We start from the raw sequence: 17,751 nt of genomic DNA on the forward strand, positions 1-17,751 counted from the left end.
GCATTAGCCAATAGTGCTGACTGTGAAACACGTTTCTCGCCAGGTAGACAACGAGTGTATGACGTATGTGTTTATTGTGCTTCAAGATGTATGCAGGCTTGCAGCATATCTTGTGCATACATTTTAGTAATGGTAATATAGAGGCCATCAACAGATGTGTAGTGCTCGCTATAAAATAGTGTTTTTGATATAAGCACCGAACATTCTTTTATAAGCACCAATCATTCCACCTATAGCGCAGGCTACAGTAAGGTAGCCACATAATTTTGTTATCGTTTTATTTCTACGTACCTTGGCCCACAAATGTTATCCTATTGTTTGTGAAATACTAGGGTTGACTTTTATATGGGGTCTATGGAAAATCGGGGATCGGCTTTTACACAATATCGACTATTACTCGAGTATATATGATATATGTATGTGTATATATATATGTGTGTGTGTATGAATATATATACATATATACCCTATGTATGTATGTATGTATGTATGTATGTATGTATGTATGTATGTATGTATGAATGTATGTATGTATGTATGTATGTAGTATACATACACATATATATAGGTACACACAGACACGCACGTACATTCACACATTTACATTCAAAGTAGTAGTCGTGATTAATGGAGGTAAGAGCGGGTGCATGTGTCACGATGATTGCAATGAGAAATATCTGTGGAGATATTGGTCCTGTAGTAGTTGTAGATATCGTTGTTGTTGTTGTTGTTGTTATTATTATTCATATTCCTCGTTTCCATCATCATCATCATCATCACTATCATCATCACCGCTGCTGTTTCTTGTCAGCGTTATCAGCGGTTGGTTTATTAAATCCCGTTTTAATATTAGTCGGCGACAAGTGCTGCACTTGAAACCTTTCAGATGCAGGGATTGCCGAGATTATACGAGGTAAATAGTCTAACGAAGTGTCAACTTAGAAGAGATCTTGTCTCTTGTCCCTTCAATTCAAACGGCATTTACATTAACAAGACCAGGGTTTATTTCCATGCTGATTACCATAAACCTATGACTTCTAATCTTTTCTTCTTTCTGGATCTCTCTCCTCTCTCTCTCTCTCTCTCTCTCGTTGGACATACTCTGATAGATGATAGAGAAGATCAACCATAGTCATCTTCTCAATGACATTTCATAATCTTTTCTACTCTAGGCACAAGGCCTGAAATTTGGGGTGAGGGGGGCCAGTCGATTAGATCGACCCCAGTACGTAACTGGTACTTAATTTATCGACCCCGAAAGGATGAAAGGCAAAGTCGACCTCGGCGGAATTTGAACTCAGAACATAGCGGCAGGCGAAATACCTATTTCTTTACTACCCACAAGGGGCTAAACACAGAGGGGACAAACAAGGACAGACAAACGGATTAAGTCGATTATATCGACCTCAGTGCGTAACTGGTACTTATTTAATCGACCCCGAAAGGATGAAAGGCAAAGTCGACCTCGGTGGAATTTGAACTCAGAACATAGCGACAGACGGAATGTCACTAAGCATTTCGGCCGGTGTGCTAACGTTTCTGCCAGCTCGCCGCCTTATGACATTTCATAAATGATTGTAGTCTTTAAAAGAAAAAGCAGATAGGTATTTTTCTTTTGGTGGAGGTAAGGGTGTTAATTTTTAAATTTTAGACAAGTTAAAGTGTGACAGTGTAGGTAAGAAGCTTGTTTCCCAACGATGTGGTCTTGCGTTCAGTCACACTGTACGGCTTCTTGGGTAAGTGTCTTGCACTAAAGCCCCTGGTCGGCCAAACATTTGAGAGTGGATTTGGTAGACGGAATCTGAATAAGAATGTGTGTGTGTGCGTGCGTGGTGTGTAATTATGTGTATGTATATATGTGTGTGTGTGTGTGTCTGTGTGTTTGTGCGTGATGTATGTATTTTCTTTTACTTCTGGCAGTCATTGGACTGTGGCCATGCTGGGACACCATTTTAAAGGGCTTATTCGAATAAATCGATCTCAGTACTTAGTTTTAAACCTGGTACTTGCCCTATTGCTTTCTTTGCCGAACCGCTGAGTTTACGGAGCGTTAAAAAACTAACACTTGTTAAGTGATGGTGAAGAACAAGAGAACAAGCATATACACATGGAGACACGCACACACACACACATATTCATACAAACAAATACACATACACACACACACACACACACACACACACATAAGCACATAGATAAACGGACAGACAGCTAGATAGATAGATAGATAGATAGATAGATAGATAGATAGATAGATAGATAGATAGATAGACGGGTTTCTTTCTGTTTCCGTCTACCAAATAGGCTATAGTAGAAGCCACATGCTCAAGATCCCGTGCAACATGACTGAATCGGGAACCATGTGGTTGGGTAGCAAACTTGTAATCACAGCCACGCTTCAGCCTTTATAATACATATATATATATATATGCAGGTGTGTTTGTGTGTGTGTGTGTGCTTATTTTATCGATTCTGAAAGAATGAGGAGTAGAACAGACCCCGGCGGAATTTGAACTCAGAACGCTAAGCATTTTTCCTGGTGTGTTAACAATTCTGCCAGCTCGCCGCTAAACAAATAAAAATAATAACGTATAATATTCATTTATTCATATTTCATAATAGAACCAGTGTATAAGGGACAGTATGGCTGAATGACTGAGACGTTCGTTTCGCAACCACGAAGTCCCGAGCTCGGTCCCACTGCGTACCATCTTGGCCAAATGTTATTTTCTACAGCCTTGAGTCGATCCTTAAACTATTTGAGTGAAATTTGGTTGGCAAAAACCATACAGGTCCCCCAAATGGTATGTACCATTAGTTGAAAGGGAACCTCCTTCACGCTGATCCTACCTAAAAGTTACATAAAGAGTCCACGTGTCTATGGAATGCTCAGCTACTTACATGTTAATTCAGAAGGAAGTAATTTAGCTGATTGAATAATTCAATTCTCGTCGTCGCACGACGGAGATCCACTTCCAGAATCAGTACTACTATAAAGTTATTTAAATTTAAGCTGCGAGCTACATTTGGTAATGGATTTCGATTTCAGATTGTAAACTATTTCTCTTCGCATTTCTGCTTTTTCGTTTTTTTCCTCCTCCTCTACTTTTTTTCCTATTTTCCTCTCTCAATCCTTCTGTTCATTCTCATTGCTAATACTCTATCTAGAGAAATGCATGAACATCGAACCTTGGAGTCTTATCTCTTCGGAAAAATTCACTGCAGTTTATCAGCTGATGAGCCAAAGAAAAGTTTGGTGGTGTGTGTGCTCTGGCACCTGCATTGCATGGACCACTAACAACAGTCAATTAACAACAGAACAGTTGACTTGACTGAAAGAAGACCCAATGGGGGAGAACAGTCCTCTATTGTAAACAGTATATTAGTTGATTGGCATGTGTTTCAATAGCTCAGCCTACCCTGCTCAGATCATAATGAGGACAAGACACCGTTGTTCTCCGTCAAAGGGCGTGATACAGCAGTTGAGGAGAGAATGTTAGAGTTTCTGTTGTTCCATCCTTTATCGTCATTTAATGGTTATGACAAACCAACAAGGCAACCTCTATGCATATATATATACACACACATACACACATACATATACAAGCTGCAATGGGTAAATTGTCGCCATTTTATATTCTTTTATTTCACGCATGCGTATTGTTTCTTTTTGATCTTGCCAACTACACAGTATAGTAGGGTCAGTTTGGTACCGTCTGTGAGAAAAACGGTACCATGATGTAATTCACTTTGCCAGAAATTTGGAAACGACATGCTGTGCTGCTTGGCATTCGCACCGAAAGCTCCAGTACGAACATTTCAGAGTGTTTGGGTGTCAATCTGACGACAAGTACCGAGAATGATAAAAACCAAACTTCCAGTCATCACGGTGTTTGGAGTGATCACTAGTGATGACGACGTTACGCTTCCATTCATCTTCCCACACGGCCTCTGACACAACCCAGGAGGCCTACATCAAGAACCTGGAGCATGTAGTGCTGCTCCGAGTCAAGAGAGTGGCTGCTGGAGGACTCTACGTCTGGCAACAGGATCCTGCATCATGCCACCCAATCAGGAGAACCCAGTCGTAGCAGTCAGACAACATCTGCGACCGCATCACCCCTAACATCTGGCCACCTAACACCTCAAACTGCAACGCCCTTGATTATTATGTGTGGGGCGCAGTTGAGTGACAGACCAACAAAACTCCTTGTAACACCAAAGATGAACTGAAAGCAAAGATTGTAGCAGCATTCACCTACTTAATCAAGGAGACTGTACAGAAGAGTTGCAGGAGATTCTGAAGTTGTCTGGAGACCGTGGTTAAAGCCAATGGCGATTTTATTGAATAAATTTACTCTTTAGTATTTCAAGATATTTTTATGTAATTTTGGTAAATATATATCTTAAAATGTGATATCAGTGTTATTTCCATTTTTGTGTAATTTAGACTACAGGTTACATAGTATACAACTACGTGCTTTGACTACAGCATTAGAGCATTTTAGCTCTTATTTCTAGCAAGATAGATGTTTCTAACACCCTAGTCATATTTCGTGACAACTATAGTTTTCCTTTTTGGTAAGATATTGCACACTACTCTCTCTCTCTCTCTCTCTCTATATATATATATATATATATTATATATATTTATATATATATATATAATATATATAATATATATATGTGTGTGTGTGGTGTGTATGTATGTATTTCCTTTTTCTATGTTTCTGACGAAGAGCTCAGCTCGAAACGTTAAATCCTCCTTCTTTCTTTCCTTTCCTGAGCGTCCAATAACACTATACTTGTTTCACGTACTCGCGTTGTTGTGTTTTCTCTTTGTTCATGTTTAGATTAACTATATATATATATATATATATGTATGTATGTATGTATGTATATATATATATATGCGCAAAGATCTATTAGAAATAGCAAATAAACGTCTCTTAAATCACAACCTACCGTCTTACAAGCAGAAAAGACGTATTGGGTAATATAATTGGAAGTTGACTCATCTGAACAGTCGTGATGGTCACGAGTCGAATGTATTTTAATATGGGTTTGCTTGATAAAAATAACAATAGGGCCTTCGTGATGACTCATGAAACTCCATCAAGAGACTCTGTGGTCGCAAACAGGAAACGATAGAGAGCCAGAAGAAACAACAACTACAATTTGATAATGATACTAATGATGATGTTGATGATGGTGTTGATGATTATGCTGATGATGAGGAGGAGAATGATGACAGAGAAGACATATGGGCATCCCATCGTTATCCAATGTGCTCGTCCATTGCGCAGCCGTGAGAAGGAAGATTTGACTGCTAATTATGGCAAGACCACGTATGGGGTTCCATGTTAACTGACAATGATGACGATGATGGTAGTGGTGTTGGTGGGGATCGTGGTGGTCGTGGTTGACGTGGTGGTCATCGTTGTGGTGATAGTTGCAATGGTGGCAGTGACGGGAAAAATCAGAAGAGCGAAGTAGAAAACAAATGAAACAAAGAGAGGGAAGTCTGTGAGAAATAAATAGATGAATAAATAAATAAATGAATAACAACAATAACAACAATAACAACAACAACAACAACAATAATAATAATAAATGCCCTGATGCAGTACCAGGCAGTGGCTATCATGGCTTCTGATTTTCACTGATTGGAAGTGTTATTATGTACTTTGTTTTGTCTTGGTATAAAAGAATGGTTACAGCAAATATTCTGCTCAATACCACAGATTTGTTTGTCAGTTGTTTGACCTTAACCAGTTGATCATGTCCCTTGGTGGCTGACGATATGTGCATCTCTGATCACGAGCAGAAGTAGTGTGGGAGCATCATAGCCGTGTTGGAGGTTTGGATAATTCCCCTTTGGAATCATGGGTGGTTCGTTCAACATTCTTAAACAACCCTTATTCAGGGACCTTTTGAGCGGGATGGGCTACTCAATCAGAAGAAAATTCTAATTGGGCCCCATCTGCAAGGTCATGCGCTGTTTATCTTGATATGAGATCACCATGTCGCGCACATATGGTTGTGATGCATGTGCCTTATCAGACGGGTAGTCATGATGGGTATACCGGGCTTGGTATATTTTACCCCAGTGTCACTTTGATGGCATGCACTGCTCTCTCACTCAATAATAATAATAATAATAATAATAATAATAATAATAATAATAATAATAATAATGATAATTTCTTTATTAACCACAAAGAGTTTACATGAAAAAAGCATTATGGACACGCAGGACAAATCCAATGTGGAGTTACATGAAAGTCGCGTAAACAAAGAAAAACAAAAACAATAATCGAATATAACAACAAAATACCCCCAAAAGAGAGAGACCTCCTAGAACTACTCGTGAAAATCCCACAAGTCCACAACAGTCCTGACCACCAGTGTAAGTGCCCTTTCCACTTTGTCTACAAGCGCAAGCTTAGAGTAGGCCCATTCACTCGGACTATTCTTGCAACATCCACCCACCTTTTAACAAAATTGCTGGAAAGCAGAACTTCTCTCTCCACCCTCAATTTCCTTTTCAAGTAAAACTTAAACAAGTTGATGAAGGCTTGGCTAAAGAGGAAAGTATCTATCTTCAGCCCTTTCAACCTCGTCCACCACACAACCTCTTTCACATTCAAATACTCAACAAAAACACCAGGACTAACAAGTATATATAACATAAAGAAAATAGCTGTGCTAGGCACAGCACACACCCTACGTATAACACTTTCAATACAATTAAAATAAGAGCATCACAACAAACCAGAGCACATACCCAAGGCACACAGAGCTGCGCTCAGTAGTGCAGTGAAACACGTGATAGAATAAGACTACTGAATAATACAAACAGACAGAAAAATTGACCAGACATTGTAATCAAGGACTACAACAGAGGAACTTGTCTGTTAATAGATATGACTGTCCCACAAGATCAAAGTGTCTCAAGAAAGGAATACGAAAAGCTTTCTCACTATAAAGGTCTACAAATTGAAATCGAAAAGTGTGGAAGCTTAGTACTACGAATACACCAGTAATAATTGGTGCGTTGAGAATTATAAAGAAGGGAGCTAAGAAATATATTAAGCAACTCCACAATAACTCCAGTCTCCATGAACTACAAAAGATAACCTTGATGAGTACAGCACTCTCCATCTAAAATGAAATAAATGTAGTAATAATTTTAGCACGCATAGCAAAACAAAAGTGCCCTTGCTACTCTTGGACTCCAGATGATGTCTGATACTAAGGCAGCTAAAATGAAGTTATAATGAAAGGAAACCATAAATGATGATAATAATAATAATAATAATAATAATAATAATAATAATAATAATAATAATATAATAATAATAATAATTTGTCTTGGTATAAAAGATGGGCTACAGCAAATATTCTGCTCAATACCACAGATTTGCTTGTCAGTTGTTTGACCTTAACCAGTTGAGCATGTCCCTTAGTGGCTGACGATATGTGCATCTCTGATCACGAGCAGAAGTAGTGGGGGAGCATCATAGCCATGTGTTGAGAGGGATTCTTTGGGGTTTGAATAGTTCACCTCTGGAAACATGGGTGGTTCTTTCAACATCCTTAAAAAACCCTTATTCAGGGACCGTTTGAGTGGGATGGGCTACTCAACCTGAAGAAAATTCTAACTGGGCCCCACCTGCAAGGTCATGTGCTGTTTATCTTGATATGAGATCACCATGTCGCGCACATATGGTTGTGATGCATGTGCCTGGTGTACCTTTATCAAACGGATAGTCATGATGGATATATTGGGCTTCGTATATTTTACCCCAGTGTCACTTTGATGGCATGAACTGCTCTCTCACTCAATAATAATAATAATATGCCCTGATGTAGTACCAGGCAGTGGCTTTCATGGCTTCTCATCTTAACTGATTGAAAGTGTTAATAATGTACATTATTTTGACTTGGTATATAAAAATGGGCTACAGCAAATATTCTGCTCAATACCACAAATTTGCTTGTCAGTTGTTTGATCTTGACTAGTTGAGCATGTCCCTTAGGGACTGACGATATGTGCATCTCTGATCACGAACAGAAGTAGTGGGTAGCATTGTAGCCATGTGTTGAGAGGAATTCTCTGTGCTTTGTGTAATTCACTTTTGGAAACATGTGTTTTGTTCATCATCCTTAAACAAACCTTACTCAGGGGCCTTTTGAGCGGGATAGGCTACTCCACCTGAAAACATTTTAAATGGGCTCCACCTGCAAGGTCATGCGCAGTTTATCTGGATATGAGGTCACCATGACGCGCACGTTGTTGTGATGCATGTGCCTAGTGTAACCTTATGAGACGAGTAGTCATGATGGGTATACTGGGCTTAGTATATTTTACCTCAGTGTCACTTCGATGGTATGCACTGCTCTCTCACTCAATAATAACAACAACAATAATAGTAATAATAATAATAATAATAATAATAATAATAATAAATGCCCTGATGCAGTACCAGGCAGTGGCTCTCATGGCTTCTGATCTTAATTGATTGGAAGTGTTATCATGTACATTGTTTTGTCTTGGTATAAAAGATGGGCTACAGCAAATATTCTGCTCAATACCACAGATTTGCTTGTCAGTTGTTTGACCTTAACCAGTTGAGCATGTCCCTTAGTGGCTGACGATATGTGCATCTCTGATCACGAGCAGAAGTAGTGGGGGAGCATCATAGCCATGTGTTGAGAGGGATTCTTTGGGGTTTGAATAGTTCACCTCTGGAAACATGGGTGGTTCTTTCAACATCCTTAAACAACCCTTATTCAGGGACCGTTTGAGCGGGATGGGCTACTCAACCTGAAGAAAATTCTAACTGGGCCCCACCTGCAAGGTCATGCGCAGTTAATCTTGATATGAGATCGCCATGTCGCGCACATATGGTTGTGATGCATGTGCCTGGTGTACCTTTATCAGACGGGTAGTCATGATGGGTATATCGGGCTTGGTATATTTTACCCCAGTGTCACTTTGATGGCATGCACTGCTCTCTCACTCAATAATAATAATAAGTAGAAGGAAAGAAAGAAAGAAGTGAATGAAACAATTGAAGAAGGAAAATGAGATGACGTTGATCTCAAGTTGAATTCAAGTTCCTTCCTTCCTTCGTTCATTTCATTCCTTCATTAATTCTGTAATTCTTTCATTCGATAAAATGAATAGATAAATGGATAAATGATTGAAGATCTTTCAGGAAACTTATGTCTAAGGTGGAAGTTATGCAGGCGACAACACCACCAACGATGGCTGCAATTAGGAAGATGATGGCGGCGGCGGCGGTGGTGGCGATGGTGGTGATGGTGCTGGTAGGGGTCGGAGTTGATGATGGAGTTGATGATAATTTTTAGTAATGGTTAAAGTGGTTGAGGTGATGTGGTTGCGGTAATGGTTGTGGTCGTGTTCATTATAGTATTGGTGCAACTGTGGTGTTGGTGATGGTAGTGATGACCGTGGTGGTGGAGTTTATGGTAACAAAGCTGGTGGCGGCAGCAGTGGTGGTTGTGGTGGTTGTGGTGGTGATGGTGGTAGTGATGGGGGTGGTGACGGTTTGAGTGGAGGTGGTAGTGGTGGTTAGTGGTGGTGATGGTAGTAGTGATGGTGGTAGTGATGGTGGTGGTGACGGTTTTGGTGGTGGTGGTGGTGGTGATTAGTGGTGGTTTTGGTGGTACTTGGCTGTGACGGTGGTAATAGTTGCGATGACGACAATGGTTGTGAGGTGGTAGTTGTGGTGCTGGTTTATTGAGGTATTGATGGTAAGGGTGGTAGTGGCAGTAGTGGTGGAGGTGGTGGTTGTGGTGGTGGTGGTGGTGGTGGTGGTGGTGGTGGTGGTGGTGGTGGTGGTGGTAGTGGTGGTAGCAGTAGTTGTGGTAGTGCTGGTGATGATGACAGTAGTGGTGATGGTAGTTGTTGTTGTTGTTGTTGGGAGATGGGTAGAAATGGTCGTCGTCGTTGTCATCGTCGTAGTGTTCTTGTTTGCTGCAGTGATAGCGGCGGCGGCGGCGACGGCGGTAGTGGTTATAGTTGCGGCGTGGTGGCGGCGGCCGCGGTGGTGGCTGTTGTCGCTGATGAAGGAAGGAGTCAATGGAAAAGCAATGGCGGCGACAATAGGAAAGCAGAGAAAGCAAGAAACCGACACGGCTGGTTTCACACGGCCGGGTTGGCAGGAAATTTAGAACTGCCGTCTATGGCATCGTAGCATTCGGCAATTGTTTAATTACAGGACGCTTGAACGCCATTTCTAACCGCTAACACTTCCAAGTTCAACACTTTTCCACACTTACACTGCTACCTTCATTACCTTCCTTCTTTCCTTCTTTCCTTCCTGTTCTGCCATTCTTCTGGAAGGTTAGAGTGGAGGTGGGAGGGAGGGGCGGGATTGGCTTCTCTTTTCGTTTCGTTTCGTTTCTTAGGTTTATTTTTGTTTTTTTTGTTTTTTAATTATTTTTTTTTGTACTTTTTATTTAACTTTTTCTTTCACTTTGTTGTGTTGTTTTCTTGTTATCGTTGTTTGGTGTTTTCTTTGTTGTTGTTGTTGTTATTGTTGTTGTTGCTTGTTTGCAACTAATACTGAACCATATGTATAATGTTTATCTTTTGTGTGTACCGGTGTACATATTGAAATGCAAGCTTGTAATGTTTCTACTTATGCATATATATGTGTGCGTGTGTGTGTGTGTGTGTGTGTGTGTGTGTGTGTTGTGTGTGTGTTGAGATATGTGTGTGTACGTACGTTTCTGTGTAAATACATTGACACACACACATACACACATATATGCATGCATAAATATGCGAATATATAAATATATGCATACATCTATGCATTTTTTACGACCGCTATGTGGAATGTTTTGGCAGGAACCATTTTTTAACCAGTTTCTTAACTAGGAATTGAGCTTGATTCAAAAAGTTTTAAGCCAATTTTCCTGGACCCTTTCCCGAGGTTACTAGATTGCAAGCTTGGTCGCAGAAACGTCTACCGGGGGTTGCAACCACGCAGTTCAAACGGCCAACATGCGTTATTTCGGATTGCTAACGTGTAAAGTTATGACTAGAAGCTCTCAGAGCAATTCAGACCGGCTGACCCTCAATCACCACTAAGACTTCTTAGAGATAAAAAAAAAAACTATGATCCGAAGTACAGAAGATACTTGCGTTATGAAGATTTAAGGTAACTTTGGGGTTCACATTTTGCAGTAACATTATTTTTGCTGTGAAGGTGATAGCTCGAAAGGCATGATGACTGCAACCACTGTTCTGCTTAAGGGCAGGAAGCATTTGGAAGCCATTTTAGTCACAGTTTTGTTGTTGTTTTTATCATTTTTATTGTTCAACATTCGGTAGTTTCAGGCAAATTTCTACTACATCACCTGCTACACCTTTGTGTTGCTATGGTGTGTGCGGCATTGTGTGTTCTTTTCTGTTGTTGGAAGTGTGCAAACTCTTCCCGGTATTGTATTGCGTCAGTATTTTTTTTCTTTTGAGGAGTGGTGCAGTCTTTTTTTCTTAGATGTAGTGCAGTATTACTGTTTGTATTGTGCGCTGAGTGTGTAATACTTTGGTTATCTAGCTTACTCATAGAAGTTTATTTCATTGGATAATTATTGTATAGAGCGTCTTGTATTTGTGGGTTGTTTTGTTTCGGTTGTATTATTGAATTGATAGTGCCCTGTGTAGGATGTGGGCTGTTCCTAGCAGGGCTATCTTTTGGATGCGTCTAGTGTTGAGAATCCAGGTATAGCTTCTACGTTTTTGTTCATTATTATTATTATTATTATTATTATTATTATTATTATTATTATTATTATTATTATTTCTTTGCCTTTCATCCTTTCGGGGTTGATAAATTAAGTACCAGTTGAGTACTGGGGTCGATGTAATCGAGTAGTCCCCTCACACCAAATTTCAGACCGAGTGCCTATAGTAGAAATTATTATTATTATTATTATCATCATCATCATCATCATCATCATCATCATCATCATCATCATCATCATTATTATTATTATTATTATTATTATTATTATTATTATTATTATTATTATTATTATACTATTATTATTATTATTATTCTTTGCCTTTCATCCTTTCGGGGTTGATAAATTAAGTACCAGTTGAGTACTGGGGTCGATGTAATCGAGTAGTCCCCTCACACCAAATTTCAGACCGAGTGCCTATAGTAGAAATTATTATTATTATTATATTATCATCATCATCATCATCATCATCATCATCATCATCATCATCATCATCATCATCATCATCATTATTATTATTATTATTTTATTATTATTATTATTATTATTATTATTATTATTATTATTATTATTATTATCTTCAGGGTGCTCTCCCCTAACCTTTGTCTTCTTGGGCTCACCGTAGATCAATGACTGACAATGACTGATGAATGTCAGGGCACATCCAGCACATTAGGCTTAGGCTTTGTTTCACTGGGTTCCAGTGCTGCTCCAAGAATTTCTACCATGTTAACCTGAGGTTACAAAACTGAGTTTCTGTGTATAACCAGGAAAAAGCCTACCAAGTCCCAGCTTGAGAAACACTGGCATGGTGAAGCTGCATCACGCTTCACTATACGGGATCGCACAAGAAGTATAAGTCGTACATATGTGGAGGCACATGGTCTAGTGGTTAGAACAGTGGACTCGCGGTCGAAGGATCGCAGGTTCGTATCTCAGACTGGGTGATGTGTGTGTTTATGAGCGAAACACCAAAGTTCCACGCGGCTCCGGCAGAAAGTCATGGCGAACTTCTGCTGACTCTTTCGCCACAACTTTCACTCTTACCTCCTGCATCTAGCAGCTCACCTGCGACGGATCGGCGCCCCGTCTAGATGGGGAACCTATACGCCAAGGAAACCGGGAAACCGGCCCTTATGAGCCAGGCATGGCTCGAGAAGGAACAAACAAAAATAAATCGTAAATGCATACATACATAAACAACTTCAACCCCCACGCACCCAGGTTCTCTACTATGATAAAAAAAATTCATATTTATACCTATGATTATTGGTGCACTTGATTATGTTAGTATCATATTGACACTCTTGATAGTTAGAACTTTCAGACAAACAAAGAGATCAGCTTGCAAGCACTGTATAATTACAATCTATAAGCACAACGGTAAAAGCATGAAAGATTTTTCTAAAGTTCAACATATATCGTTATTGTTATTCACGTTCTAACAATGGTATTTTGTTTCTTGGTTCAAAACTAGTTTCTTCTTGTGAAAGAATTCTGATAATTAATTTAAGAAAAAATGCAACATACATGTATGAAGCATGTACACGTACGTACATTTGTGTGAATAGTTTTATGCAGTGATGTATATATTTGTATTTGTGTATGTATGTGTATGTGTGTGCGTTTGTGTGTCCTGATGCTATCTTGCTACTTTTTAAAACATTGCATATATGCAAAACCATATCTATATATTTTTGTAATATCTATTGTATGTACGTATGTGTATTATATGTATTTCATTATGTGCGAGTACTTGAACTCAGTTAAACTAGTTCCCGATTTCATTTACAAATTGTTCATGTTTAAATTAGTTCACCATTCAGTTTGCGCAGATCATGTTGATATTTTGATGTAAGTTGTATGGTAGCGCTTTTTTGTTCCATCGCTAGTAAAGTCGGTGGTATTTCCTGTTGAAACAAAAGTATTGATAGTTCTATATTATGCCCACGGGCATATGGCGTTGTGGTTAAGAGCGCAGGCTACAAACCCCAAAGTTCCGAGTTCGATTCCAGGTCATTGACCTGAATAATAATAACAGTAATAATAATAATAATAATAACATCGAAAAGTACCTTAGAAATGGGAATCCAGGTTCGAAATTTTCCCAAGACACCTGATTAAGGCTGGTTGGTATATCAGCCAAAACGTTGTGTTAACAACAAACAAGATGAGGACAAATATCCGTCAAATGTAAATAATGTAAAAGTATAGACAAATCAGAACTATAAACTAGATAACTTTTGTTGTGGCTTTGCCAGAGGTGTGGGATGGGCAGCGCACGAAAACAATTTAACTTGGACTCCAATTTTGGTGGCGAAAGTAGCTATGACTCGTTTGTAGGACGAGCGCGTAGTTCAGTGATCTGATTCGAATACTTGTAACAGAATTATATCCATTAAAGCCACTCAAGGATTAGCTGGTGTTGGTGGTGTTCAGTGGTTGATAAAATTAATGTCTAACAGTTCAAATACTGATTGTTTAATAGTTCAAATATCATCAATAATACAACGTTATGCTAGTGAGTTGAGTACTTACATCTCACTGACTGAGGTGAATAAGATCAGAATAAAAATAACACCAATTGTGGATTGATAAAGGACTATTGTTGTAAACAAGAACATAAAATGTGTGTGTTAGTTTGCAGAGTTGAATGAAAGACTTAACCTGGCCATAATAAACTACATTAAAAAAAACGCAGCCTTCAATATGAATCACAACAATCCACAGTTTATAGGATTAAGTAATAACTTTAGAACTTTATTTCGTATAAGTTAGCAATAACAGAAACATTTCAATTCTTGGTCCATAGAATACAATAACAAAAGCACACTAAGCTACAGTCACACGATACAGGAACATTGTTATAGAGTAGGTCGATCGATCAAACCCAAGGCAGGTAGTTGGCTAAACGACACGGTAGGGTCCACAAACTGTAGCCCCAGATAAACTATGTTTTTTTACCTACATATCCCGACACAAAGTAATTAATTGTACGGGATGCATTGTGACAGTCTGCATATGCTGCATTCTCTCCATTGTCCAATCTATGTAGTCTATTAAATTCTAGCAGTAACCACAGAGGTGAATAATATGCGCTCAGAGAGCGATAGTTACTTTTTTGACCCTTAGTATAGTGTATATTCAAGTTCATTGACTATTAATGCTGCAGCTGTTAGTTGTGTATATGTATTTTTGTGCCTGTGTAGAGGGATCTTTCTCATAATGGTGTTGTAGAAGTATTCTGGTATGTTCTAAATATGTCTGAATATTTTAGACTAGTTATTCATGTAGGCGTAGGAGTGGATGTGTGGTAAGTAGCTTGGTTCTGGGTTCAGTCCCACTGCGTGGCACCATGGGTAAGTGTCTTCTACTATGGCCTCGGGCCGACCAAAGCCTTGTGAGTGGATTTGGTAGACGGAAACTGAAGAAGCCCGTCGTATATATGTGTATATATATATATGTATGAGTGTGTGTCTGTGTTTGTCCTTCCCCCAACATTGCTTGTGGTGTATTTACGTCCCCGTCACAAAAGAGACCGATAGAATAAGTACTAGGCTTATAAAGAATAAGTCCTGGGGTCGATTTGCTCGACTAAAGGCGGTGCTCCAGCATGGCCACAGTCAAATGACTGAAACAAGTAAAAGAGTAAAGAGAGCAGTGAAAGAAGCTGTGAGGCTTGGGAAATTTTGTAGAAACAAACTGTGCCCTGCCATGTTTAGAATCTTTGCATCGCTGTATAGCTCCTCTATCGTCGAAGTCTGCCGGGAACTTGTGATTATGTTAAATGCTCTGTTTTGTGTTCTTTGTAGTTTAGTGTAAGAGAGATTAGAGGGATCCCCACACAGCTCTGATATACTATATGATGAATTATTTATATGCTATAGTTTCTTTTTTTCCGTTAAATATGGAATGCGTGAGTGTCCTTAATATGTCTGCACGTCGTCTCACTTTATTTAACAATTATTCTATGAGTGTTAGTCGTAGAGATGATATATGTAATTCATAGTATATTTGTATGGTATTTTAAGTGCAATAGTTCGTAGTGTTCTATGCTTTCTGGTGTTGTAAGTCAGAAGAAAGATTATGATTCTAGTTGATGTTAGTTTATATGTTGTTCTTAAGTTATGTTTCTATGTGAATACCATAAAGACAAAGAAGTTATGTGGATATATCTAGTTAATAGTACAGAGAAAATTACTGTAACAGCACCTGCTTATGAAAATTTATGTATGCTTTCTGGACGTATGCGAAGTTCGAATAAATAGAAGTTTGGGAGAAAGTCCTCCTCCTTGATTGACCACAAAAGAACATCTTTTGTGTGAACCATATTGATGAGCCATCATTCAGTGTTATTCGCCCTTAAGAAGATCCAAGAAAGCAGTATCGTTACACATAATATCAGCAAAATATTCAACAGCATCTGGCTGCAGAATATCCTAAGATGTCCTACTGTGAACTTGATTTACTTTTTACCTCTTGTATTGAAAACCTTGGAGCGTGAGATATTTGGGATTTGTCATGTTCTGTCAACTCTAGTTTAGTAGATGTTCGGTTATGTCGGAACATAGACGAGTTTCCACACTTGTCCATCTAAACATTTCACGTCAAACATGCACTATGATAAAAAAAAAAAACTAGAAAACATATTCCAGTGGGAATATGATATTTTTGTCTTCTTCGAAAAACAATCATACTCATGAAAAAGACAGTCTTGTAACCATTCTCTCTAATCTTGAACAACACTCAGTTAAAACCCTCAAAGTTCTTACAAAAGCTCTATCTTTCACAATAACTATCTTTTCTGCTACCAAACATTCCAAAATAACTTCCTAAAAGCTAGACATTTTTGGTGGAGTGAGGAGAAAATACTTTCACTATAATAATGTGTTGAGTTTCATGTAAGACCCACAATAGTGCATTGCTCCGGCTACTAGAGTGATGTTACTGCTACAAATACAAACATTTTAGATTTCATCAAAACGAATACTAACCATATATATATATAAATTAATAAATAAAACATATGCATATATACATACATATATGTACGTACCTACCTCTACATGTATATATACATGCATATATGGGTACAGGACACCAAAAATACGTCGAACACAATGAGAAACTAAAAACATAAACACAAAACCAAGGAACTGGACATTTTTCTTAAACAACGAAAAAATAGAGTACAGGACAAATAACACAAGGAAAATTCCCCTTCTTCAGTCGCCATGGTTTCATCTACTCTGCGTTTCGAAGGTGAAGGCGATATGCATCTTCGATAGAAACTTTCCTTTCCGAGAAAAGCAAATAAAATAAAATTTGAGATCTTTTTGCGTATATATATATTTGTCTGTACAGTTATGAAAAAAGAAACACGTACAATACTCATGTATTTTTATCAAAACAATTAAAAGTTACAACAACAGTATTATTATAGCTATGATAAATGTATAATTATGATTAATGATTCTGAAAATATCAAAATATCAAAAATGAGGTTAACTAATTTAATGCGCTAATATTTTTTATGAATTAAGTATTATAACACTGGTGTGATACTTACTGCATACCAACTTTTGCAACCCTCTTGTATATATATATATATATATATATATATATATATAGAGAGAGAGAGAGAGAGAGATAGATAGATAGATAGATAGATAGATAGATACATACATTATGTATGTATGAATGAATATGCACATTTGTACATACATATATATGTGCATAGATACATATATACTGACAAGCATGCATATATATGTTTGCATCCGTATGTATGTATATATATATATATACACACACACACGTACATGTACACACACACATATATATATGTATATATATATGTGTGTGTGTGTGTGTGTGTGTATGTATATGTTAGTGCGTATTTTTGTATGCATGTATGCATTTCTTTCTCTATAGATTCAAATAAAGTATATATGACCTTACATTTAA

General features: G+C 38.2%; 1 long non-coding RNA gene across 1 annotated transcript in view; it reads right to left on the reverse strand.

Annotated features, from left to right (window-relative positions):
* LOC118762363 overlaps positions 1-17,371 on the reverse strand; it is a 21,902-nt gene extending 4,531 nt beyond the window's left edge. Inside the window, exons 1-2 of the long non-coding RNA XR_004998109.1 lie at positions 17,361-17,371; positions 14,319-14,324 (exon numbers count right to left, since the gene is read on the reverse strand). This is a non-coding gene — a long non-coding RNA (uncharacterized LOC118762363). The remainder of the gene's footprint in view (positions 1-14,318; positions 14,325-17,360) is intronic.
* Between the last annotated feature and the right edge of the window lie 380 nt (positions 17,372-17,751).

This window comes from Octopus sinensis, linkage group LG2, assembly GCF_006345805.1.
Source record: "Octopus sinensis linkage group LG2, ASM634580v1, whole genome shotgun sequence".
Lineage (NCBI taxonomy): Eukaryota > Metazoa > Mollusca > Cephalopoda > Octopoda > Octopodidae > Octopus > Octopus sinensis.